The following is a 26,638-nucleotide window of genomic DNA, read 5'->3' as shown; positions in this document are numbered from 1 at the left end:
GCCTCTGACCCCAACATCCGCAGCAACATATTCCTGGCAGCCGGCAAACAGATGGGAGTCGGCGCTCCTTATCTGCCTCTGACCCCAACATCCGCAGCAACATATTCCTGGCGGCCGGCAAGCAGATGGGAGTCGGCGCTCCTTATCTGCCTCTGACCCCAACATCCGCAGCAACATATTCCTGGCGGCCGGCAAGCAGATGGGAATCGGCGCTCCTTATCTGCCTCTGACCCCAACATCCGCAGCAACATATTCCTGGCGGCCGGCAAGCAGATGGGAGTCGGCGCTCCTTATCTGCCTCTGACCCCAACATCCGCAGCAACATATTCCTGGCGGCCGGCAAGCAAATGGGAGTCGGCGCTCCTTATCTGCCTCTGACCCCAACATCCGCAGCAACACATTCCTGATGGCTGGGTGGTGGCTGGGGCCTTCCGACTATGTAGGGGCACCCAGTAGTGCCCCCCCCTCCGAACTAAAAGCCATAAAAACCCGGAAACCCCCCCCCCCCCCAGGCACCTCCTGCACCCCTGGGCTGCAGCTGCTTTGCTTTGGCCTACCCAGAGCACTAAAGCTTCAACGCTGCCTCCAACGCTGGATCCCCGGGACCTGATCACCCTGAACTCACAGCGTATGCAGTGAGGAGGCCGAGGACTGGGGGCAAGGAGGCTACTTATCATGTATATGTATCATGTGTTTGTATGATGTTTGCATGTATTTGTTATGTGAGGTGTGTGTATGATGTGTGTATGTTTTATGTGTGAGTATATGTATTATGTGTGTATGTATTATTGCATTTGTGTATGTATGTATGTATGTATGATGTGTGTACAGTGTGTGTGTATGTATGTAATGTAGGATGTGGGAGTGGTGGCTGGTGTATGTATGATGTTTATCAGTATGATATGTGTGTATGCATGTAGAATGTGTGTATGTATGTAATATATGTATGGATGATAGATGTGTGTAAGCGTGATGTATATATGTATGTTTGATGTGTGCATATGTGTATTATGTTTGTATGTATATTGTGTGTGTATGCATGTATGGATGATGTATGTGTGTGTATGTATGTACATTGTGTGTGTATGTATGAAGTGTATTTATGTATTGTATGATGTGGGGGGCGGCGGCAGGTGTATGTATGATGTGTGTATATATGTATGATATGTGTGTAGAATGTGTATGTATGATGTGTGTATATGTAGGATGTGAGTAAGATGTGTGCATATGTATGATGTGTTTATGTATGAAATGTATGAATATGCATGATGTGTGTATGTATGATGTGTATGTATGTATGATGTGTGTAAGCTAGACGTATGTATGTATGATGTGTGTGTATGCATGATATATGTGTGTAAGCTAGTCTTATGTATGTATGTGTTATGTATGTATTTATGTATGATGTGTGTATGTATTTTACGCTTTTTACATGCAGACATTTAGCAAAATTAACACCATTTGAACATGACCTCAGGGGTCTGCAGTGGACAGAGAGCTCTGGAGGAGGTGAACGGAGAAAGACAGAGGGGTCTGGAGGAGTAGGGAAAAGGGGGTCTGGAGGAGGAGGACAGAGGGGTCAGGAGGAGAACAGAGGAGTTTGGAGGACAAAGGAGGGTGAAGGAGTAAAATGGGGTCTGGAGGAGAAGGATGGAGAACAACAGAGGGGCCCGCAGAAGGGGATTGAGGAGGACAGATGGGTCTAGAGAAGAAGAGAAAACAGAGGTATTGAGGAGGATGCAGCAGGAAAGATAGATCAGGAGAAGGATGGAGTACAGAGACGTCAAGAGGAGTAAAGATGGGTCTGGAGAAGGAGAATAAAGGTGAACAGAGGGGTCTGGAGGAGGAGAAAAAAGGAGTCTGGAGGAGTAGTGTTGAGGAGGAAAGAGGAGTCTGGAGGAAGAGGACAAAGGGGTCTGGAGGAGGGTGGAGGAGGAAAGAAGAGGACGGAGGGTCTGGAGGATGGAGGACTAAAGAAGGGTCTGGAGGATGGAGGAGGACAGAGGGGTCTGGAGCAGGAGGATAGAGGAGCAGGAGGGCAGAAAAGGATGTAGGAGGAGGACAGAGGAGTCTGGAGGAGAAGGACTGAGGAGGAGGATAGAGGATCCTGGATGAGGAGAACAGAGGGGTCAGGTGGAGGAGGAGTAGAGAGGGGTCTGGAGCAGGAGGGCAGAGGAGGATGGGAGAGGAGGACAGAGGGGTCTGGAGGAGAAGAGAAAACAGAGGTCTGAAGGATGGAGGAGGACAGAGGGGTCTAGAGGAGGACAGAAGGCTTTAAAGAAGGAGGATGAAGGAGGACAGAGTGGTCTGCTGGAGAAGGACGGAGGAGGACAGAGGGGCCTGGAGGAGGAGGACAGAGGGGTCAGGAGGAGGAGGATGGAGGCGGACAGAGGGGTCTGAAGGAGAAGAGAAAAAATGGTATTGAGGAGGAGGAGAACAGAGGGGTCAGAAGGAAGATGGAGGAGTAAAGATGGGTCTGGAGAAGGAGGATGCAGAATGGAAGAGGGGTCTGGCAGAGGAGGGTGGATGAGGAAAGAGGAGTCTGGAGGAGGACAGAGGGGTCTGGAGCAGTAGGATGGAGGAGGACAAAGGGGTCTGGAGGAGGAGGAGGAAGGAGGACAAAGGAGAATGGAATAGGAGGACAGAGGGGTCTGAAGGAGGGGGATAGAAGAGGACAGTGCAGGGGTGGGATTAAGCCGATCTGAGAAGAAACATTGTGTGGCAGTATTAGTATTACATATATAGTGTGTGGCGGTATTATTATAATGGGTACAATGTGTGTCAGGGTTCTTTTCAGGGGGCACAGTGTTTGGCAGTGTTATATTAATAATTTTTTTCATGTGGAGGATAAGGATCTGCTGGCAAAGTGAGGAGTCAATGATGTCCGGACGTCATACTCTGCAGAGAAGATGTAGCTGGATGAAGTCCTGGCATCTGGACCAACAAAGAAGACGTCACTCGGGTCACTGATATCATATTCTATTCTCCTGACTGTCCCATCAGATTTAGTGACTGATATTGTGTATTCTCCTGACTGTCCCATCAGTGCTGTAGTCAGTTGTAAGTTCTGCAGGGATGATGGATTAAACTGTTCCCCAATCTGTGGCTCTCCAGCTATAGAAAAACTACAACTCCCATAATTCCTGAGGCTCTCCAGATATGATGGGAGTTAAAGCTTCAAAACAGCTGGAAGCCACCTAAAACTGAGGTGATCAGTCGGGGGTCTCAGCTGTCGGACCGCCACCCAAAAAATGGGCTGCTTATTTTAAATGCCCAGGCCTATTTTTGGTCCAAGTCCGGCCTATGTTTTGCTGCTCATTTGCTCCTTCATATTTTCCTACCCATTAAAGTCAGTGGGCAGCAAAATATGTAGCTGATTTTACTATTCATTGACTTCAATGGATAGAAAAATATGCAGCAGAAAATACACAGCAAAAGATGTGACCCTACCCTAAATGGGTTTCAATGTTCAACCAACTGCATGCAAACCAAAGCTCACCATATATAATGAGGGATAATGTTACTGAACTGTCTCGATACCCATGTCCCAGCCACTAAGGTTTGGCGTTGTTGTGTGGCTGAGCAATTTCTGTCTAAATCTATATTTTAACATGTATAGCTCCTATTTTGTATTTTACATTGCAATTTAGCTTACACATTTGCACCTTTGTTCCCACCAATGGTGGATTACTTTGTACAGGGTGAGTGGGTCATTGGTCATATGACTCTCCCAAGTCAGTTTCTAAGTAGAAACCCCCTCTCCCCAGAGGGGTGGAGCCACAACCAATTTAGTCTGAGTCTAGCCACAGAAGTGTTCTTGCTTTACTCCTGCTCTGTAGATCAGCTTATCAGTCCTTATTTGATTGTTGTTGTGTCTTTACCTAACTTACAGTCTCTATACAGGGTTTGAATAGTTCAGACTAAGAACAGACAACAGTTCCTGAGGGAAGATCCCTGCACGACATTTGGTCACACACAATGTTTTTTGTAGAACTACTTTGTACCCTGTATAGTGGTAAAATCTGAATGGCGGTGGTCACCAACAAGAGGTGGGGAAGGACAGCTAGCTAAGCATAAGTATGACTCATTAAAGGGGTACTCCGGTGGAAAACTTTTTTTTTTTTTTTTTATCAACTGGTGCCAGAAAATTAAACAGATTTGGAAATTACTTCTATTAAAAAATCTTAATCCTTCCAGTACTTATTAGCCACTGAATACTACTGAGGAAATTATTCTTTTTTTTTAACAGAGTGCTCTCTGCTGACATCATGACCACAGTGCTCTCTGCTGACATCTCTGTCCATTTTAGGAACTGTCCAGAGCAGCATATGTTTGCTATGGGGATTTTCTCCTACTCTGGACAGTTCTTAAAATGGACAGAGATGTCAGCAGAGAGCACTGTGCTCGGGATTCAGCAGAGAGCTCTGTGTTCCAAAAAGAAATGTATTTCCTCTGTAGTATTCATCAGCTAATAAGTAATGAAAGGATTAGGATTTTTTAATAGTAATTTACAAATCTGTTTAACCTTCTGGCACCAGTTGATAAAAAAAAAAAAAAAAAAGTTTTCCACCGGAGTACCCCTTTAATGAGTCATACTTATGCTTAGCTAGCTGTCCTTCCCCACCTCTTGTTGGTGATCGCCACCATTCAGATTCTACCACTATACAGGGTACACACTAGTTCTACAAAAAACATTGTGTTTGACCAAATGTCGTGCAGGGATCTTCCCTCAGGAACTGTGGTCTGTTCTTAGTCTGAACTATTCAAACCCCGTAAGAGACTGTAAGTCAGGTAAAGACACCTGAGTACCCCACCGGAGTACCCCTTTAATGTCTATATGAGTCACGGAACCAGAGAGATAAGGGTATCCCTTAAAGCAGTGGTCCCCAACCCAGTTTTCAAGGCCCACCAACATGCCGTGTTTTTTCAGTTACTCCTTTGGAACAGAACAAGAAAACATTCAGATCGTGGACTGTTGGTGGGCCTGGGGGACTGGTTGGAAACTTCTGCCCTAAAAAACATACTCAATCATACTCACATCAATAGAGTTCTAGTAAAGTTACAATAGTAATAGTATAGTAAGATGTCTATACAGAACTGAAACATTTTGGATTAGCATATCCTATACATGTGTTACATATTTAGAATCCCCCCATTTCCCCTGTTCATTTTGTAAATCTTAAAATCCAGATGTTGTAAAATGTTAATTTGGAGAAGTCATGAATATATGGTCGAGCCATGCGGTTCACATTACTTTTATGGTAAAATATAAAATAATCCAGATTCTAGCACTCATTGGGATTCAGAAATGAGAAGTAGAACTTTATTACAAAAGTTAAAGTCAGAATTTTAAATGTTTTGCTCTAATTTCCAACCATCTATATGTTTTTCATTTCCAACCTGTTGGTGGCCCAATAATGTGTAGAAAATGATTGTAATACAGACTATGAAAAACCCTGAGCAGAAGACAATATGGATCTTCTGGAGAGTCATGCTGCCATATCTCTAAGGGGAATCATCCTCAGAATAAAAATATATTTCATTATTTGTTTAGTGGGGTGGTTTATTTTTTTCTAAAAAGAAAATGTCAAATTTTGCACTGGCTCTGCTGTATAGACTAGGACAGAATGGACAGAGTTATCTCCTTAATTGAGGAGGAGCAGGGCAATGACATCTCTATTATACAGTTGGATGGTTAAAAAAGGCAGGATAGTAACTTTGTACGTTATACATGCAGATAAGGCTCTGTATACAGACCCCTTGTCATCACTTCCTGGAGACTCGGATAGTTTTTAATATTTCTTTGTAAGGTTGTCTGTGCAGCTGTCATAAAGCACACACAACATGGTGCACTGCATTTACATACAATACAGGAATAAATTGTGTGCGTCTCATAATGGCTGCTTCTAGGAACATTTTTTTTTATAAATAGCCACAACAGAAAAAGAAATGTGTATTAATGGACAGTGTCTGATTAGATACTGTGACTTACCAGAAAAAGGCATAAAAGTGCTTTTCCTGCTACCCCATGAAAAGGCTCTCAGAGGTTACATTTGGGTTGTGATGAGAGATCATTGACTGCTAGACATGCGTCACGTCGGGCAGAGATATGTGCAGCCCTGAGCTCACCCACAGCTACTTTCCCTGTCTACTTGGGTATACACCCTAAGCAATGTATCCTCAACTAGACGGCAGTCCCTGTTCTCTGTTAGTTCAGGAGCATAACAAGGTCTAAAACAATAAACATCACTATACAGAGGTCTGGGGAGCAGGTCAGGAAACAAACCAGGGAGCACAATACGGATCAAACCAGGGTAGTTCATGGTACTGATACAAAAGATAGTAGAACAGTCAGGTTATGAAAGTCAAAGGTCAATATACAAAGAAGCTCAAGCCAGGAGAATAACAAATGCTCGTGCAGATACAAACAAACACAAGCCATGAATGACAGGCTGGCTGGAAATGTATATCTGCCTAAGAGGGGTGTGGACACAGAGAGCAGATGTGATTGGCTCAAAGTCCAAGCCCCCTGATAGGACCGGGAATCGTCACAGCTATGCATGATGCTTCAGCCAAACACCAGAAAACATAATACTAGGAAAGTTGGTGTCACAGTAATGTAACAAGCAATATGGCAGATTATACAAATTGAACTCACAATACCCAGAAGCTATACGCAACTACACGACAATATTTAGAACACAGCAGCTGGGAGACCGGTACAAGAACACTGCATACGATCTACAGGCCAAGATGCAAAATCAGAGGGCAAAGTGCATTACACTCACTCATATAGGGGGAGATTTATCAAAACCTGTCCAGGGGAAAAGTTGCCCAGTTGTCCATAGCAACCAATCAGATCGCTTCTTTCATTTTGCAGAGGCCTTGTTAAAAATGAAAGAAGCAAGCTGATTGGTTGCTATGGGCAACTTTTCCTCTGGACAGGTTTTGATAAATCTCCCCCTATTATAGAGTTTTATTCGATTCATTCTTGGTGAGATACTGCTAGTTGATCAGTCTATACCATTTGTAGTTAATAGGCTATTTGAGCCTCAATAACTGCAACTAGATGCAGAATACCATCATAATTTACCAGTGTAGTCAAGATGTTTGCTTCTTCTCACAATAGACGGGGGCATGTGGGAAAGGGCATGATCTGTGTCCTATCCATGATGTCACAGTGATGGGTAGATGATAGCCGCTATCCAGATTGTCAGCGAGCCATAAAAGGCACTGTTAATAATCCCCATTATTCTCTTTCTAAGTTGTCTTGTGTTTTGTTGAAGTATTCCACTCCTACGATGAAAATATATTTGCATTAATTAAACCAGAAATGACTTTCTCTATCTGCCATGGATTCTTATTAATAAAGAGCGTCTGTATTCTTCTAAACTCCGAGCAACAATTGCAAGAAAATGTTGCCCAGAATATGCAAAGGTCCAGAATGTCATGAAAGTAAGAGGAATGGACAAAGAAAAGTCAAGGGAGCGGCCTCTGGTCTTCCAGTGCATTCTTAGTATCAGCCGTGTTATAAAGCAATATAACTTACACTTAGTGAGTGGTCTCCGAACTGACCACTCACCAACTTCACAATGCGTATCAGCAGTTCACAGTCCAGTCTGTCCGCGACACTTCTCTCGGAAAGGGAATCGCTCTCATCCGATGAATATAGAGTCACAAAATAAATAAAAGGATCGGACAGTCCACTTACCTTTGACCATACCTTGATAAGGATAAGTGGATTGTCCACTCCTTTTATTTTATTTTTTTCTGACTTTATAAAACTAAGAGAGGAGGGCGGGGGGGGGGGGGGTGAATGTACCAAAATAATTAATCTAGTAGAAAAAGGATAATTTGGTTTCATCACAAGAAGTTTTTAACTTTTATTAAAGGGGTACTCCAGTGAAAAACTTATTTTTTCTTAAAACAACTGGTGCCAGAAAGTTAAACAGATTTATAAATTACTTCTATTAAAAAATCTTAATCCTTCCAGTACTTATTAGCTGCTGAATGCTACAGTGGAAATTCTTTTTTGTTTGAAACACAGAGCTCTCTGCTGACATCTCTGTCCATTTTAGGAACTGTCCAGAGTAGGAGGAAATCCCCATAGCAAACATACACTGCTCTGAACAGTTCTTTAAATGGACAGTGATGTCAGCAGAGAGCACTGTGCTCATGATGTCAGCAGACAGCTCTGTCTTTCAAAAAGAAAATAATTTCCGCTGTAGTATTCAGCAGCTAATAAGTACTGGAAGGATTTCGATTTTTTAATAGAATTAATTTACAAATCTGTTTAACTTTCTGGCACCAGTTTTCCACCAGAGTACCCCTTTAAAGGCAATGTAATCATGGCAACCCCTTTCCATATACCCCATAAGGGCATATGGGTATCATAGCAGAAAATGGTAAGCTGCTCTCTAAGGGATTTGGTGGACTCAATGCAAAACATTACATCTGAATGGCCACCATCAGTGGTGTACATAGAAGAGAGGGGACCCCATAGAAAATATCAAAATGGCCCTCCTAATATGGCATCTGATTTTGCCTCCAGGGCAGAAAAGTTTTGTGTAAATATTTACTTTTTATGACCCATTGGTCAGTTCCCTCCACCATTATTGAGTTGACAATATGGTTGCCCGGATAGAGGAGTTCTGCACAGTAAGGGCCCCATAGCAACTAGGAAAAGAAGTCTTGATCCAGCAATGCGTCAAACAAATCCAGCTTTATTGAAGATTTACAATTTAACAGGTACAGCAACCTTAGCAAAACAACAGACGTGTTTCAGGTGCATGCGCGCACTTCGTCACTGACGAAGGGTGCGCTTGCATCTGAAACACGTATGTTGTTTTGCTAAGGTTGCTTTACCTGTTTTATTGTGAATCTTCAATAAAGCTGGATTTGTTTGACGCATTGCTGGATCAATGCTTTTTTCCTTGGTTACTTCGCATCTGGCTGTGTGTAAGATCCGTGCAAGTCTACGTGGTGGAGGTGAGCTGTATACAGGACTTTCTCCATAGCAGCTGCATGTTTTGCCACTATGGTATGTACACTGTTGGCCACCATCTAATATTACATACTACTAAGACTACATGTGTCACGCCCCCTCCCATAGGCTTGCATTGAGGGGCGAAGCGTGACGTCATACGGGGGCGGAGGCGTGACGTCACACGCCGCCTGCCCTGTGGTCGCCGGTAATCAGACCCGGAGCGAACATGCTCCGGGACTGATTTTAACTGGGGTGCTGCGTGCAAGATCACGGGGGTCCCCAGCAGCGGGACCCCCGCGATCAGGCATCTTATCCCCTATCCTTTGGATAGGGGATAAAATGTCTAAGCGCCGGAGTACCCCTTTAATCAGTGATCATTTTAACCCCTACAAAGTGTATTATTTAATAATGACATAAGTGACAGTAGCCCTACTGAAGGTAGGTAGGTACAAAAGAAAGCACATCCAAAGAGAACTGGAACCCTAAACTACTTCTTGGGGCATGACACTGGTGTTTTGGCACCGGGATTCATATCCTTTGGAAAGATAATTTCTGAGTTATTCTGTAAAGTTTCTGATCTGTTTGCTTAGTGAATTTATGTTCATATATTTCTCAGATCTGAAGTAAGAAGAGTAAACATTCTCAAGATGGCTTGAAACGCATTAGTATGCAGCTTGGCAAAGACACTGGAAATATGCTTAAAGTTATGGCTACAAATATGATAAATTCTAAATGCAAACAATTCCAGGATAACGTTGGATTCCATGAAATTTTACAGACTTGTCAGTTTTCTGTGTTACTGTGTTATATAGAGTGTATATATATATTTTTTTATAATGGGACAGCAGCTAGAACCTTATTTTGAGTTAACAGAACATTTGGGGCTTATTAGGGTGCGTTCACATGTACAGTATCCTGCGCAGATTTGATGTGCAGATTTTGAACCTGCAGATTAGATGCTGTGTTCAGTCATTTAGTTTACTTTGAAATCTGCAGCAGAAAATCGGCATGTTCAAAATTTGCGCATCAAATATGCGCAGGATACTGTACGTGTGAATGAACCCTTATGGTCTATTCACACGTACAGGATTCTGAGATTTGATGCGCAGGATTTTCTGCTGCAGATTTCAATGTAAACTGAACACATCTTGAAATCCTGCTCATCAAATCTGCACAGAATACTGTACGTGTGAATAGACCCTTAAAGAGGTTTTCCAGGAAATGTTTGCAATGTATTTTTAAATGTAGAACATTCAAAAACATCCATTTTATATCTCAACAAATGTTAGAAAACTGCCTTCTTTTGGGCAGTTTTTGTCTCAAAACTAAAGTTCTATCGGTGTTCTGTCAGATCAGTGATCTACTAGTAGAGTGTGCCTACCGCAGGTTGTAATAGTGGATCTCCCATGGCATCCAGGAAGGCATTTAGAGAAAATCTGGCTGCAATGGCAACCAATCACATTGTAGTGGTGCAGATGGGACCCAGGCATTGCCCTTTACACTGCCTCAATGTACTGCCTGTCAGCATTGACAGTGGCATCTAGATGGTTAAAAGAATGGCATCAGAACCCAGAGTCTCTGCCTGCTTCTGAAATCAACTAGCAGCCACTGTTTATGGAGAGAGCTTGGCTGCTGAGCCCTTAAGGGGTTCATGTTGTGTTATGGGGTAAACATTGTATTCCTATAATCTGTATGTAAAAAAAATTACATGGCTATGAAAGGATTAACAAACTCTAAAACTGTAGAAAACGTCTAAAAGGAAGGTAGAGCCTAATGCTGGCCTAACCTCTTTTCAGGAGAAAGTCAGAAGTAGTGTGTACTGCAGAAAGAAAAGGAATATGGAGATAAGTGTAGCCTATAAGGAGAAGTTGTGCAAGGACCTCGAAGCTCTCTACTAGGCCAATAGCTTGCAGCCTTACGTAGCACACCAATGGTTGTCATGTCACATTTTACTTAAAGTGGTTATCCAGGAATAGAAAAACAGAGCTGTTTTCTTTCAAAAACCACTCCCCGTCTGTCTCCAGGTTTGGTGTGGTTATGCAGCTCAGTTCCATTGAAGTGAACGGAGCCTAGTTGTAAAACCACTCCTAACCTGGAGACAAGATGGGGAGCAGTTTTTGAAAGAAATCAGAGAGAAATTAGATGTGTTTTTCCATTCCTGGATAACTCGTTTAAGGAGCAGCACCCTAAAGTTGGGAATTTTACTCATAAAGGACAACTTTTTAACTATTGGGAAGATTCATCAAGACCTGTGCAGAGGAAAAGTTGACTATTTGCCCATAGCAACCAATCAGATCACTTATTTTATTTTTCATAGGCCCTTTCTAAAATGAAAGAAGCAACCTGATTGGTTGCTATGGCTAACTGGTCTACAAGTCCTTTACACAAGTTTTGATGAATTTTTCCCAATGAGCCAAGCAGTTATATACCTGCACTTAAAAAATATCTAGAGAAAGAGCTGAAAAAGGCTACACAACTGGGATTATTGGGAAATCCTGCATCAGTCTCAGCCAAACTTGCCCAGTACCTTGTTAAAAACTGTGCAGGGAATTTTGCACCCAAATTGCGTCTTACATGTGCCAGAAAATCAGAACAAAACCCACAGACCCCTACAATTTGCATCAAGGTTTAAGAAGATGTGTGTCCTCAAAACCATCAGATTCATCATTTTAATCCTAAATAAATTGTCAGTTTAGAATCCACATTGGGATTCCTTTTTGGAAAGTTTTGAGAAACGTATGGAAATTGACCATTAAATTTTTTTTTCTTCATTATTTCTGCCCCTATTTTCTCCCACCGATTTTTTTTTTATCTTTAATTAGTTTTTTAAGCCCTTCCACCGGCATAATATGTACTGTATATAATGAATATGTATAGAATTTTGTTTATATACCATTACCCTGCCCTAGGCATTCAGCTACTTTGCCTTAGCCTCTTCCTGGCCCTATTGAATGGGAAGAACATTTCTCTTATGTTTAGTAACTGTCCTCTAAATTTGGGGACTTTAGGCTATAGTCTGGATATGAGGGGCAAGAATAGTATAATATAACATGAAAAGAAGGACAATTAGAAGATAAAAGCCACTAAAAATAAGAACATCTTCATCATTTCAGGCAGCGATTTGTTCGCCGTCACAATTACAGACCTCTAATATGTTCCTGTGATGTACTAGTATTAGTATTTTTTTCTACACATTTCTTAATATATTTTCCCCATTAAGGAAGTTCATGCAAACTCTGCAAAAGCTATAATGGTAAAACACACAATCCCGAGTAACATATTTATGCTCCACTAAAAAAAAAAAAAACATCTTTCTTCAAAGAGTCGTGTTCCGAGAGACTGGCCGCCATCCAGAAGTGTCAATAGAGAGTCCTTTATATCTTTGTCAGATGAGCATTATTAGTATTTGCATTAAACATGGCCATTAAAGCTCTGCACAGAGTCCTTTTGTTACAACATAATGCACAGTCATTTTGCTTTCTTGTTTCACCAAAACCAGTTTTAGATGGGAAGGGTAAACCGCTCATCTGGAGGGCTGCACAGATTTTGAATAATAATAGCGGCCTCAATTTGTGTAGCGACAACATATTCCAAAGCAACGTACACTCAGTTAAAGTCGAAACTATATATAGTATGCCACAATGAAAGAAAAGAAAACCCTGTGCCATGTCATGCCATATCTCTCTACAAGGGCTGGCTACTGCCACGTCGCGCCATGTCTCTCCACCAGGGTAGACTACTGTTTCCTCAGTGGTAGTTGGCCACACAAGTGTACATCAAAAGTTGTACCTGTTTAGAAGTAAATAAATGAGAAGACACAGGATAACAGAAGGGAAGGATGGGTCAAGAAGGGCAAAATAATATAAACCCCTTAGGAACTCAGCCTATTTTCACCTTAAGGATTTTCGTTTTTGCATTTTTGCTTATTCCTCCTTCCTTTACAAAATTCATAACGCTTTCAATTTTGCACCTAGTAAAGTGTTTTAAGCCCATATAAGGACTTGTTTTTTGTGTCACAATTTGCAATGACATCACTCATTTTACAATATAACCTACGGCGAAACCCCCAAAAAATTATTTGTGGGGTAAAATAAAAATAAAAAACCGCCATTTTGTAAATTTTGGGGGCTCCCGTTTCTACGCAGTGCAATATTTGGCAAAAATGACACCATATGTTTATTCTCTAGGTCCATACGGTTACAAGGATACCCAATTTATGCAGATTTAATTTTATTTTAATACTTAAAAAAATTATAAACTACATGCCCCAAAATTTGTATGTTTAAAATTGGCATCTTACGACCCCTATAACTTTTTTAATTTTTCTGTGTACAGGGCTGTATGAGGACTCATTTTTTGTGCTGTCATCTGTAGTTTTTATCGGGACCATTTTTGTTTATGGGTCTTTTTGATCGCTTTTTATTTAATATTTTTATGATATTTGAAGTGACCAAAAATGCACAATTTTGGACTTTGGTATTTCTTTTTACGTGTACGCCATCGACCGTGTGGTTTAGCTAACCTAATATGTTAATAGTTTGGACATTTACACATGCGGCGGTACCACATATGATTCTTTTTATTCTTTATTACATTATTTTATTTAAAAAAAGAGAAAAGGGTGGATTTAAACTTTTAATAGGGAAAGGGTTAATTAACTTTTATTTAAAAAAAAATTCCAGGCATGGAGCAGTAGATTGCCGATCGGACAATGGAGAGGCAGGTGAGGACCCTCCCATCATCCGGTAAACTGATCGGGACATCGCAATTTTGTCGAGATAGTCCCGATTAGCTCTGCTGAGCTGCCAGGATTCTTTTACTTTCGTTTTAGACGCCGCAATCAACTTTGATTGTGGCCTCTAAAGGGTTAATGCCGGGCATCTGCCCAATCGGCCGTGCCGGGCATTAGCCGTGGGTCCTGGCTGCCCGTAGCAACCGGGACCCACCAGGTTTAAACCGTTCTCTTTAACGCCCTGAGTCCTTAAGGATCGGGATGCAGGGCGTATGCATACGCCCTCCGTGCCCAAGAGGTTAGAGGGGTACTCCACCCCTAGACAACTTATCCCCTATCCAAAGAGAGAGGATAAGATGTCTGATCATGGGGGGCCTGCCACTGGGGACCCCCGCAATCTCCCTGCTGCACCCGGCTTTTATTTAGAGCATCGGGTATTGGCACCATCACGCCCACTCCCATAGACTTGCATTGAGGGGGCATGGCCATGAAGTCATGAGTGGGGCATGATCGTTACGCCACGAGCCTCCACCCCGCATCGCCAGTCATCTGGCATGGAGCGAAGTTCGCACCGTGCATCGGGTGTCTGGGGTGCCACAGCCGAGATCGCAGGGGTCCCCAGCAGCAGGACCCCTGCGATCAGACATCTTATCTTAAGATGTCTAGGGGCGGAGTAGCCCTTTAAGTCAAAGCATTTAAGATTACATTAAAGTTGACCAAACCCACCAATTTCAGATAGATAAGTCAACCATCATGTGTATGGGGGGCCCCTGACTATCCCCTGATGACAGATGTCAAATCAAAGAAGGATTGGGAATTTGGATTTGAACATGCCTCTCCTTTTTTTCCCTCGTGGAGAAAATTTTCCGCCAGAGGAGTATGGCAGCAACTTTCTTTTCTCCTCCTTGGTCAAGGAAATCATGGGCTTCTTACTCCCCTTTGCATATTCACCATGATGCCTTACAGTAGCACTACTATGCCTACTACCACCGGTCCCACTAGTGGGGGGGAGTAAAGACTGAAACCTGGCTCAACATCGTAACGTCAGACCCAAGGGCGTTATTATCCTCCAAGACCACACAAGCACTGAAATACAGTGACAACTTTTCCTTGCTCATCTTGTTGCTACTACTACAATGCACCGGGCTGCTGCCACCTGTACTGGCCCTGGAAAATGGTTGTTGCCCAACATGCTTAGTGGCAGAGGACATGGCAGGAGGGTTCTCTCCTCTATCACTCTAATCCATCTATTTATTCAACCTCTTAAGGACGCAGGGCATACTTCTACGGAAAAAAACGCAATGAATGTCTCTACTGCAAAAAACTTTTCTATTGTAATAAAAACCACGAGATAAAATGCATGATTATCCACCGTATGCCCACTCCATCAAAAATTATGGGTGCATAAAAATAATGCATATCAAAAATATTTTATCTGGAACTGTGGAAAAAAATGCAAAAAAATAAATAATAAATAGAATGAAGGAAATGGGGGGAAGCAAAGTTCAAAAAGTGCATGACCACAGAATGTATATTATGGACATAAAATTAAAAATCTATAAACATCAAATTCCAAAAATATAAGGCAAATACACAAGTTGATGTTAGGCAAAATATAGGGCAAATACACAAGTTGATGTTAGAAATTTAATAATGCAGAATGGTGTCAAGTTTTCTATTAAGACCGTGAGGAAATCTGGTATTCAATTTGAGAATCCAGAAAACCTCACGGTCTAAGATTTTCTGTTTGAAATTACCCCCTCTCGAGGATAATCTCACCCTTTCAATGCCTTACAGCCACAAAGAGGATGGATTGCCCCCATGGACCTCAGCAATATGCCTCGAGACCATAGAGACATGCCGTGACTGAAAATGCCCTACTTCGGATAGCTGTTTGCGTATTCTAAACTTAAGAGGGTTGGTGGTACATAAAACATATTGAAGGTTGCAGTCACGGCACGTAAACAGGTAGATGACTCCGGGTGTGCTGCAGTTGATGTACTTTTTGATGTTAAATTCTCCCTTATTACTACATGAAGAAAAATTCTTTGAGTTCTGCATGTAACTGTTCTTACATGTAAGGGGGAAAAAATAAAAGTGCAAAAATGGAAAAACCCCGTGGCCTTAAGGGGTTAAGAGACATATTTTTAATTGGAAAAGATGGGAGGTTGTTATTATGTTTTGAGGTAATTTGGCACTCACCAAGTAGCCAAGTGGTGGAGAAACACTTTTAATGTGGATTTATGTTAAACACAGGTACAAATACTGTTTGATCAAACTCAGAAAATTCCATGCTCACTATACACACTTTTAATGCGTATTGATATTAACCCTAAGTAGAAATACTATACATTTGAATAAACCCAGAAAATACATAGACATTGGCCTCAGATATGTATTTCATGTTAATTATACACACTTTTCATGCATATTTATGTTAAAAAGCAGGTCAACCCACTACTTTGCTTATCTTCTTATCTTGCTTTGTAATGTGATTGGGGGGCATTTACTAAACTTTGACTATGAAGTCTCTTTTCTACCCTTTTTTTTAACTTTCTTTTTGCGTGAGTGCGACAAATTTACTACATTGTCGCACGATGTTAGTAAATTTGTCGCACGTAGGCAAAAGCGGGAAATTTACTTCATGTAGTAGTTTAAATTGTCATCTTTTTATCCTGGCTTTGTGAGCAGCCTTGGCTTTGCAGACGCTGTCTTTTGAGCTTTTTTTAGGGTAATATTTTATTTTGGAGGGCTAGCATGGCGCAGGTTGGCTCAAAAAGAAAGGCTAAAACTAATAACCAGCAAGCTACTCCATCTGCTGTTGTCCAAATATTGGAGAGTATGTCTGCGGCCACAGCTACTCTAGATCAGGATGCAGGATCCTCCATTCCACCTTCTTCGGATTTGTCAGATGGAGAAGCCTCTGGGGTCCCTTCAATGAGGCGTAGTCGTGCCATTAAGATGTAAGGTGTTGAGTGGTATGTTTGGCAATCTTGTTGACAAGTTTCCTTTTTAATTCAACATTGTGGCTATAGGTTTGTTCATTCGTGGCAAGGTTTCCCAAATCCCAAACATAACGCTTGGTAAAAGGGGTTGTTAGTTACCACGTCCTGGAAGCTACACTTCCAAACACTGGGATACAAACACGGGGATCGGGCTTCCGTGGTCCGTCCCGCCCCCGTGTGACCTCATGCCCGCCCCTGTGAAGTTGCGCCTGGCCCTCTCAATGAAAGTCTATGGGAAAGGGGCATAATGGCTGACACGCCTGTTCCCATAGACTTTCAGGGTGAGGGGCCGGGCGCGACGTCCCAGGTGCGGCCATGACATCACCCGGGGGCGGGACGGACCCCAGAATCCCGATCCCATCGTTCGGATCCCAGCTTTCAGAAGTGTAGGTTTGGGACGCTGGGCCCGTACAACCCCTTTAAGTCAATTGCAAGAATGGCCAGGGCTTTGTTATTTTGTTAAAATGTTCTTGGTTTGCCAAATGCAAATCCAAATTTTAAAAAATAACACGATTTAAACACCAAAATTGCAAGCCTTTTGTGCATTTGTCTACTATCGGAATGGAAGGAAAACGTAACAACCAGCTATTTGGGTACGTTTCCCCTGACCTTTGTTGTCAGGCTATATTATATGTATGTCAGCCAAAGCTTTTTAGTGAAAAAAACCATATAAAGGAAACATAGGGGTTGGGAGGTAAAAGTACTTAAAAAATATTTCTCATTCCTTTTAAATACACAATGTTTGGACACAAAACCTACATCGTCAGCAAAATGGGAAAAAAAACAACCTGCAAACCAGCCAAGAGAGTAGCTAGCGTTTGGAAATTAGTTGGGCCACCAAATCCCAATCAACATGCACATCAAACTACATATAACACATACTATATTGTACTACTATAAAAGTAGCCATGTGTCTCTCAAAGGCATCACCTTAAAAATTCCATAATTATAGGAACATTTTTTAATAAAAAATTTCATTTCATAGTGGGAGAGATTAAACCAGGATAAATAAACCATTATGCCTTAAAAAGTAACTGAAACACACCTATAAACATTACAAACCCTGGCTTTCCAATAGTTGACTACATCTGCCTAGTTCGTAAGCCAGGAGTTTGCTGGGGTAAATATAGTCATGTTTTCTGGTGTTTGCGACTTTTTTGCGACTGTCGCACTTCAGAAATTTCTGACCACTGCAAGTCAAATTCTTTTTTCTCCTAAAAAAAATGGCGGGAAAGAAAATTTGCTTTTCTCGCTGTCTGTAAAAAAAGTTGCACACAAAATCGCGCAGGCGACAATGCCACAATTATGCGACAAACTTAGCAGAAAAAACATGACTACAGACATTGATAAATGCCCCCCATTGTTTTTATGGGCTCATTCTGCAGTGACAGTGCTGGGATCTGTAGTGCACCAACTGGACACAGTAATGCAGGTGACAGAGGGTCACTGTCTAAGGTGAACCCACTGATCAATGATTTGCTCAGCTGGATTTATGAAGACTTTCTGGGATCAGTTGTTCCTCTACTCTCTCTGGCAGCAGCAATGCAGTGAATGGAGCTTTATCAGCCTCTTAAAGGGGTACTCCACTCCCCAGCGTTCAAAACATTTAGTTCTGAATGCTGAGTGCGGGCTTCAGGGGTTGCCACGCTCCACGTGATGTCACTCCCCACCCCCTCAATGCAAGTCTATGGGAGGGGGCTTGATGGCCGTCATGTCCCCTCCCATAGACTTGCATTGAGGGGGTGGGGCATGACATCACGCGGGGCGTGGCGACCCCGAAGCCTGCACCCAGCATTCGGAACTACATTTTTTGAACGCTGGGGAGTGGAGTGCCTCTTTAAACCCACCCCCAGAATGCAAGCAATGATTGGATAACCTTGGATCATGTGATCTCGCTACTAGCTGCAAAGTATGTTAGGCTACCCTGACATCATCTCAGTGTTCCCAGTACTTACTCCATTCATTTAAGTGCCTTAACCCCATGTGTTCCTCATATCTTCTACTAATATTAGCACCGTTGCCAGGCCTGCACGAGCCCTTAGACCTTTCCAAATAGGATTCTAGGTATTTGTGCCCATTTATTTGGAAAAACATATGCTATGTATCATTATATCATGTGTCAGCAACCAAAACTCCTCACTAGCATAAAAAGCAGAAAAAGGCTTTATAAAGCTATATTAAGTCTTCTGTGGTTTTTAGTCCATTGCAGTCTCGCTGACACTTTCCGCTCTCACATCCCAGCAGCTGCAGCAGATGTTCTGATGTTTAGCCCCATCTGTGATGGCCTCATGCGGCGTAGAATGAAGTCCACATTGTGCAATTTCGTTTGTGTCTATGATATTCTAGGAACAGATTTAAGTCAATATTGTGTAATATTAATTATTATAGATTCATTGAAAGAACATCTCCAACTAAATAACAAGACGTATTAATGCTCATGGACGTTCCTGATTTGTAAGGGTAAACATATCATAGAGGGGACCATGTAGCAGATATAGGGGCCCTTGAAAGGAGAAGGCTCAGTGCTCCTTGTCTCCATCCTCTTTATTAGATGGTAGAACCTTGTAACTACAAGAGACCCCCTTGACTGGCCAAGACCACAAGAGATTTAAAGGGGTATTCCAGGATTTTTTTTTATTTGACTATGCTACAGGGGTTGTAAAGTTAGTGTAGTTCATAATATAGTGTCTGTACCTGTGTGTGACGGTTTTCTCACAATTCTTCTGTGATTTACGCCCCACTATTTATTTTTAACAGCATACAAAATGACTGTTGTCTCAGATTTTTCCCAGGTTGCAATGCGGCCGAGACCTGACCTTACTAGTCAGCTGATGACAGGTAGCCTGTCTGCTTCAATGGGTGGAGGGATCACTTGGTGGGAGAGAGATCAATCTGCAACTAATGCAACAGCTGTAGGCACCCTGATTGAAAACCACCGGTCTTTTGAATGGATGTAGCTCATTTATGTTTCAATGGGTGGGGTGGCTGATGTGTGGGAGGGAGGAAAATGGAATTGTGGGATTTGTAGTAAAAAAAAACAAAAGAAAAGTCAAACAGGAAATACAAGTTCACAAACAGCTAGCCACAGTGTTATGGTAATGTCACAACATAGCCATTTAGCCCCAAGACAAGCGCAGATCCTTCCTAAGCATGTCCATTACTGCCTGCCAGGTACGTACTAAAATCATCTTATGGTGGATAACCCCTTTAACCATTAACCCTTTCATTATATAGCATTACTATTGGGGCTCTAAATTACATTTTCATTTGGGTATTTAACTGCAGTATGGTATGGGATAGATCTGGCAGTATTATGTAGCTTGTATACAATAATATTAGTTCCTTTATGGAACTATAATTCAGGCATTGCACAGCGTTATTATTTGGCCACTTAACGGCAAGGATGTATTCTTATATAAACTTTCAGGCAACAAATATATATGGAGGGGTCCTACTTGCTGCACAAGATTAAGATTTTTTTCTGCCCCTCCACCGTTGGCGCCCTAAGGCAGCTGCCTAAGCTGCCTTGTGGTAGCTTTGGCCCTGCTTGTACTTTCTATATTCATTCAGGCACCAAAACACACATGTGTTCCCCATCCCTTCTGCTAAAAAATCTTTCCCTGTATTTTCCAGATTGTAAATCTCTGTAAAAACTTTGCATCCGCAGGGACTACCAGTTGATTTCAGCTACAGAGCCTGAGAAATAGTAAATGCAGCTATAAAGTGTCATCCAGACTGTAATTCTGGATAATTACAAATAAATTAGGCAACATCTTTTCAAAGTTACTCAACTTTATATTCCACAGTATATGTATATCAACTGTTACATGGTGTCCAGAAGTGACCACCAATGTCCTCAAAAATATCTAAATTGAGTTTGTTCTGATAGCACGATAGTACATGTATATCCAGTAAACTTTAATTTTATTGACCTTCATGCCACCATTACAACTTGATGTGAAATGGAATGCAGAAGCATTAAACGAATGGGATTTTTTAATGATAAGATGACATTTGATCCGGCCAGGAGCGTTCATCCAGCTGTTGTGCCATTAAAATTGGAGAGGCTGTGTCAGGATGAGAATCTAGGCTTGTAATTCACATAATTATCCCAATACGTAGAGACAATGAGTCCTTTTATTGGCTCTATTTATACAGCCGTGACAGCCCTAAATAATAGTGATGTTTTGTGGGTGACGTTATGATTAGTGCGCTGGGTAAATCTGCCTGCCAAATTCCATAGACTTAATAGAGACATTAGTAGATATTAAAAAAAACAAGTCTAATATAAACAGTACATCCAATAAAAGGAGCTGGGGGACTTGGCTCTGCACTCTGACCCATGTGTAGGAGCCAAGTGAAGAAGATGACTGCACTCAAGTATGAGGAATGTATCCAAGAGATTATGTCAAGTAGGGGCTGGACATAGAGGAAGGAGGGCAATTGCCTCAAGCCATACGTCTTCTTTTTGGATTAGGTCATTACTGGAACTGAGATGAAACGTCTTTCACATATATTGTAGATCAACTGATGATGTAGCTGCTAATGGAGGGTAATGTGTTTGCTGTCAGTTATAGGAATAGATTTCCAACTATCCACTGTTGTTCAAGTGGTAGATGGATTTCCCTTCATAGAATGGCTGGCGACCATACTGTTCCATATTACTACTTTTCTTTTTCATTAACAGAGTCACAACAAGTGTAATAGTAACAGTTTAAAGGGGTACTCCGCCCCTAGACATCTTATCCCCTATCCAAAGGATAGGGGATAAGAAGTCTGATTGCGGGGGTCCCACTGCTGGGAACCCCCCGCGATCTCGGCTGCGGCAGCCCAGACATCCAGTGCACAGAGCAAACTTCGCTCCGTGCCAGATGACTGGCGATGCTGGGCGAAGGCTCATGATGTCACGGCCATGCCCCCTTAAGGCAAGTCTATGGGAGGGGGCATGATAGCTGTCACCCCCCCCCCTCTCATAGACTTGCATTAAGGGGCGTGACCATGACATCATGAGAGAGATGCGGCCGTGACATCATGAGCCTCCAGCGCTGCATACGATGCTCTAAACAAACGTCAGGTGCAGCAGGGAGATTGCCCTGCGGCGGGACCCCCGCAATCAGACATCTTATCACGTATCCTTTGGATAGGGGATAAGATGTCTAGGGGCGGAGTACCTGAAAGGCACTAACCGCATGGCATTTACAATTCCCTCCAGATGGCGCTATTACTTGTGGGCTAATGGTTAGTCTGGTGGTAAAGGTGCTTAGATGTTCTGTAACCCAACACAAATACAACCTTTTTTAACAAACAGCTTTCACACAAACTATTACCATTACATATAAACATACTTAGTAAGTACTTACGAACAGTTAGGCTAGGTTCAGGCTACGGAATTTCCACCTGCAATTCTGCTTTGAAATTGCAGGCAGAAATTCCGCTTGCTAAAATGTATAGTGTAGTGAATGGTTTTCCTTTCACAAATTCACACTTCGGAATTTGTGAAGCGGAATTTGTGAACGGAAAATACTCTTGGAAATTTCCGCCTGAAGAAAGGCGGTGCTCTTTCTTCAGGCGGAAATTTGCGCGGAACACATTGCAGTCTATTGGAGACTGCGGTGTCCGCGCGGTCCTAGCACTGACTGATTCAGTCAGCGCTGGCCGCACTCGGAATCTCCGGGCGGAAATTTTCTGCCCGGAGATTCCGTAGACTGAACCTAGCCTTACTGACAACTAAACTCTTTCGGCCTCATTTACATAGGCGTTTCCGAGTAGATTTTGTAGGGCTTTGTTTGACGCATCTGTGGTGCGCCAGAATTTCTGGCAAAAAATCTAAACAACCCTACTAACTCTCTACTTTACTAAAAAAAAATATACAAAGGGCCATGACCCTTAAGGGAAAGGGGTGTGTCTCCTTAAAAAAAAAAAAAAATTAATAATGTTTTCACTTAAAGGGGTACTCCCGTGGAAAACTTATTTATTTTAATTTTTTTTAAATCAACTGGTGCCAGAAAGTTAAACAGATTTGTAAATTACTTCTATTAAAAAATATTAATCTTTCCAGTACTTTTTAGGGTCTGTATACTACAGAGGAAATAATTTTCTTTTTGGAACACAGTGCTCTCTGCTGACATCATGACTACAGTGCTCTCTGCTGACATCTCTGTCCATTTTAGGAACTGTCCAGAACAGCATGTGTTTGCTATGGGGATTTTCTCCTGCTCTGGACAGTTCTTAAAATGGACAGAGATGTCAGCACAGAGCACTGTGTCCAAAAAGAAAACAATTTCCTCTGTAGTATTCAGCAGCTAATAAGTACTGGAAGGATTAAGATTTTTTAAAAGAAGTAATTTACAAATCTGTTTAACTTTCTGGCACCAGTTGATTTAAAAAAAAAAAGGTTTTCCAAAGTACCCCTTTAAAATGTGGTTTTGAGCTCTGGAATATCTGACAGCTCTGAGTCTGTGTAAAGAAGCAAAATGTAGGAAAAATCGACAAAAACAAGATAAAATAGTAAATGGCATACCCGCCAGAAACAAACCCCCCCTCCCACCCCCCCCCCCAAAAAAAAACTACACTCTACTCTTAGTAAATGAGGACCTTTATCTTCTGCCAAGTCAATGATAACTCTCAACATCACACCCCTAGCATAACTATGACAAAGTCTCTTTTAATCCTAGGCCCCTGTTAAAGGAGAACTCCAGCAAAAGTTATCTTATTCCCTTTACACAGGATAGGGGATAAGTACTTGATCCCAGGGGTCTAAACGCTTCTTCCCCTTGCGATCTCCGGGACTAGACCCTGGCTTTCTCAGTGAGGAGCGCATGTCATCTACCGGTAGACGGCACGAGCTCCATTCATTTCTATGGGATAGTGATGAGCGGCAGGGGCCATATTGAAATTTGCGATATTTTGCGAATATATGGACGAAGATTCATCCTATGTTCGCGAAATTTGCATATTCGCTATGTTCATTCACTTTTATTTTATTTTTTTTCATGTGAAAATTTGTAATGAAATTCGCATAGTGCACATGCACGACTATATCTTTCACCTAAAAGAAGGGAGGGATCAGTGTCCTCTGAATGGAAGTGCTGATATTTGCATATTCGCATATTCACATATATTCTAAAAAAAACACACAAATATTCGTCCTTATAAATATATATCACTATATTCTAAATATTGAAGTGCTGAATTTCGTGGTCAAAATTTGCATTTCGAATATTCACGCTCAAAACTGCTATGGGAGCGCTGATGATGCTCGAGTGCTGTACACGGGTCTTTTCGGTGCTCCTATAGAAATTAATGGAGTGCATTCTGCCTGCAGTCAGCACTCCTCACTGAGTGCCAGGGACAGTTCAGGAGATCGTGGGGGGTCCCAGTGGTTAGACTTAGACCTATACAACGCCCCCCCCCCCCCCCCGCCATCAGATACTTCTAAGTAAATTTCTCCTTTAACTCAACAGGGCCCTATACTGCCTGGTGTTACTTCACACAGGGCCACGCTTATTTGACAGTTCCCGCCTTCCTTCTGGCACCTATTTCTTTCTATCAAATCCTGATCACAAAGTCACGGACTGAATGAGATGTAATTCCATGTTGTTTGTCCAATAAAGCTTACCTACTGTCCTTCTTCCACAACAGCTACAGCATAGTCTGTACCAGAATAGTGTGGGCCAAAGAACAACACAGAAGAACACAACATACTTACCTCAACCACAGTGTGTCATTCACACCACACCCAATGGTACATGACACAGACAGAAGTATTGTAGTCTGTCACTTATACTTTATCCCAAGGTTCACTTAGACACAGGCGTAAGGTTGTTTCCCAGAGGAAAGAGTTGGCAGGACACAGAAGCAGGTTTGTGTCAAGGTAATGGTATTCCAACAACTTTGTGTTATCGACCACCTAACCAATAACCGTTGCCTTAGGTGTGAATGCATTCTGCTATAGTCTTGTTCTAGTATTTTTCTATATAAAGAATAGTGATGAGCTGCATTGCCCATATTCGAATTTGCAATATTTTGCAAATATATAGACGAATATTGGTCTTATATTTGTGAATTTCGCATTTTCTTTGTATTCGCATATTCGCCTATTTAAGGAAGAAAACAGTGAGGGGGTGGGCAACTTTACTATTGGTTCCTAGGGATGTTGTTGATAACCTCTGACAAGTGTATTTGCATCATTATAATTGGCCCCCAAGTGAAAAGAAGGAATATGCGAATATTCACATATGCGAATATGCGGAAAAAAGTGAATATTCGTAATTTCGAATATATAGTGAATATATTCGCAATATTTGTGAATTCGCGAATTTGCGATATTCCCTATAAAAATAAAAAATGCGAATATTTGAGCCCAACACTAATAAAGAAGTAGGGGTATTCCATCTGCGCTGTGTCCGAGAACTGTGTCTGGGTAAAATCATCAAATCCAATAAATGAAATAAATAAATAAATATATATATATATATATATATATATATATATATATATGTATATAAAGGAAAGTGACAAGTTCTCAAGGACACGATAATTAGAAAATCAAATGAGTGCTGTTATGTAGAGTGATAGTACAAGGGGTATATATTGTAACCTAGGTATGTGTATAATTGATAGGGTGAATGTGTGATATTCTACAGATTAAAGGGTACCTCTCATCAAAAAAACTTTTGATATATTATAGATTAATGAATGCAGAATAACTTTACAATTGCATGTTATTAAAAAATATGCTTCTTTCTATTTAATTTTCCACTTTGAAGAAATGACCACTAGGGGTCTCCCTACCAGTCCTGGCAGCAAGCATTTCAGACTCATGCTGGAGTCCTAAACACTAGGAGCTGCCAGTCTGCTTTGTTCACAAAGGAGAACACTCAGAGCTGCCAGCCTGCTTTGTTCACAGCCTGTTTGGCTGTGAACAAAGCAGGCTGGCAGCTCTGAGTGTTTAGGACTCCAGCATGAGTCAGAAATGCTTGCTGACAGGACTGATCGGGAAAAATACAATAGAAAGAAGCATATTTTTCATTAACATGCTATTGGAAAGTTATTTAACATTCATTAATCTAAAATATATCAAAAGTTTATTTGATGAGAGGTACCCTTTAAATATTAGTATCAGAGGATTGTAATTAAATGCAAATGTGAATATAATGGTTATATGTTCCAGTTCAGGATATATGAAGCATTAGTGTTATTTTGTGCAGTATAGTGTGAATAAATTATCTGCTCATGGCCAGGATATAACACGTCTCAATCATGGTAAAACATACATTTATTAAACACAAGAAATGGTTAATAGTCACAGAGAGGGCACGGGATCCTTGTGATCCTTTCTGTCTGTATATAATACAGTTACAGTCAATTAGAGTTTAACATATCCACACAGTATCATCCGATGTGCTGCAGGATGGATCATAGTTTGTTTCAAACAGTTCAAGGGTAGTATATAGTATATGCATCAATAGAATGGACCCACTGGGGTAATGCACAATAGTATAAGTAGTTGCCGTCTGAAAATGTCAATACGTCCCCATAGAAGGCGCTGGAATATACAAATTGGTGCCCACTGGCAAGCACTGGAGTGCACAGTTTTTTGCCCACCAGCTGAGAGCTGTAGCAGAAGCTTACGCCTAGCGACACGGCGGCCACTAACAAAGAATACGATTACTCCGTTTCACTCAACCGACCTCTGGTCTGTAAGTAGGGGAGAAGATGTTGACCTTCGCTTGAGAATTCCGGCATTGCTCGAACGTGTGCGGTGAAGTCTGCCTGCCAACAGATAAGTCACACACGTGAGTGAAGCCTGTTCTCGTGATGCTGTAGGTCCTCGTGGAGGAGCGCGTGCTCCGATAATACAGTGGGTGGCTGGTATTGATGACACAGTATGGGTGCTTTGCTCGCTGGTCTGTA

This window comes from Hyla sarda, chromosome 1, assembly GCF_029499605.1.
Source record: "Hyla sarda isolate aHylSar1 chromosome 1, aHylSar1.hap1, whole genome shotgun sequence".
Taxonomy (NCBI): Eukaryota; Metazoa; Chordata; class Amphibia; order Anura; family Hylidae; genus Hyla; species Hyla sarda.
Note: the sequence above shows the minus strand (reverse complement) of the source record.